The sequence below is a fragment of the Pinus tabuliformis genome, chromosome Q (genome assembly GCF_031772625.1).
Source record: "Pinus tabuliformis cultivar Carrire ecotype Pingquan chromosome Q, CPIR1, whole genome shotgun sequence".
In the NCBI taxonomy this organism is placed as follows: domain Eukaryota; kingdom Viridiplantae; phylum Streptophyta; class Pinopsida; order Pinales; family Pinaceae; genus Pinus; species Pinus tabuliformis.
Window position 1 is genome coordinate 840,289,472 of NC_142296.1, and position 1,970 is coordinate 840,291,441.

Genomic DNA, 1,970 nt, shown 5'->3' on the forward strand with positions numbered 1-1,970 from the left:
TGGCTTCCTGTAGAAACAGTCTCTGTCTTCCTGTAGAAACAGTCTGCTAGCTTCCTGTAGAAACAGTCTGCTAGCTTCAATGAACTGCCCGAGAATAGATATTGCATGCCGAAGCTGGATGGGAATCACTGTTTTTCCATTGGTTAACCTTGATTCATGTTTCTGTTCCTGACATGACAATACTTTCCGACTGTGGCAGCTTTCTTTGCTTCATAAAATGCTTACTGCAATAGCAAATATAATAACAGATTTGTATCCCACAGCCAACCCAAATATAACATTAGTTGCTGCTTCCAGTCCTGCATGAATCGGCAACATCTAGGACAGGGCTGTAAGCATTACTAGTGCAGTATTCAGTGACAAAACCAATAACAAGGCCAGACCACAAACCAATAGCACCACAGAAGAAAAGCTCCCAGTTCTTTACAACCTTCTGGGCACCAAAATTGAAGATAGTGAAGGATGAAGGCAATGCAACTAGGCTTACAGCAACAATGCCAATAAACATCACTACTATGGAGATAATACGTTGCTTTTTCAATGCAGGCTCAATTTCCTTCACAGCCTTGATCTCAAATATGTTAGTTGCAAACAGAGTTGTGATTAAGCAAGCAATGATACCCATTGAACTAATAAGCAAGGGATAACACATGGCAGTAAGATCATGAGAGTTTTCAAATGATGATATGGATGCAACAACCAGAGCTGCACAGGAAGATTCAGTCATAGGACCCAAATAGATCTAATCCCATACCAGCGATATCTCCAACATTGTCACCAACATTATCAGCAATGACAGCTGGGTTGCATGGATCGTCTTCAGGAATGTTCCTCTCAACCTTGCCAACAAGATCAGCACCTACATCTGCTGCTTTGGTGCAAATACCACCACCTACGCTGCCAAACAGAGCCATGGAAGAACCACCGAGACCATATTTGAAGATGTTGAAATAAGTTTTGCTAACCATTTCATATATTTTTCTCTAAGATGTTCTGCTAATTTTCGTTTATCTCCATCTGAATTCGAATACACTTTGAGTGAATCATGATCATTGCAACAATTTCGGAGAGAAATAAAACAATCATCAAATGAGTTGATGATAGAGAACCAATTAACTGATTGTGCACACTTTAGTTGAGGACGTGGAAAGTGCCGATGAACAGCAGTTCATGAGTTTCAGCCAAGCCGTCTTCAATTTCTCTGTGATTTGTGATGAGGTGGAAAAAACATGTGCGCTAGATTTTTCAAACTGCAGTGATACATGTCTTCTTCTCTCCGTTAATTAATTGACATCCTGTTCACTGGAGTTCAACTACCATTAACTGTGTGTTTTTTTTTTTTTTTTTTTTTTCACGTGAATGGCTGATCATGCTGCGTGATTTTTGCCTTTAGCGCTAGAGAAGACAATCGGTTGAGCCTCGCTAATCCGTGGCTTAATTCCACCATTTCATTCATTCATGCAGTTTCCAAATTAATTTTATGCAATAGAAGAATGGGTTTGTCACATACCTCGAAGTTGAATGGCTGCCGTGAGCTGCTGTGGGTTGTCATTGCTGCATGCATTTGATTTTATGGTTGCATGATGGCTGGGCTGCTAATCCATGGCTGGTTTTCTTGTGCAGGTGTCCTCTGGCCAGATGCATGCAACAAGAATTCATTTCCACGTTCAGATCTGCATCCTGAACCTGCTGCCATTGAATTTTCACAGGACTAGAACTTCTTTTTTTCATTTCTCCCAAACGGCAAACCGGATTGAGCTGAAACTTGGTGGGCATGTTCCTACCATCATGATGCATCTCCCATAGCAAATTCGTGATCAATGGATGCACGGATTTCGAGAAAATTGGAAAATGGCTGAAGATTTCAGAGCTCGATTTCTCGGAAAACCGTGCATCGGAATTGGATGAAACTGCTTGGGTAGGCTAATATCACCCACGTGCATCTCCCCATGAAACAGGTTTTGAAACGG

The 1,970-nt window shown here is 41.4% G+C and overlaps 1 pseudogene; it reads right to left on the bottom strand.

The window, feature by feature from the left end:
* Nucleotides 1-280: 280 nt before the first annotated feature.
* On the bottom strand, nucleotides 281-914 carry LOC149222212 (pyrophosphate-energized vacuolar membrane proton pump 1 pseudogene; annotated as a pseudogene).
* Nucleotides 915-1,970: the final 1,056 nt, after the last annotated feature.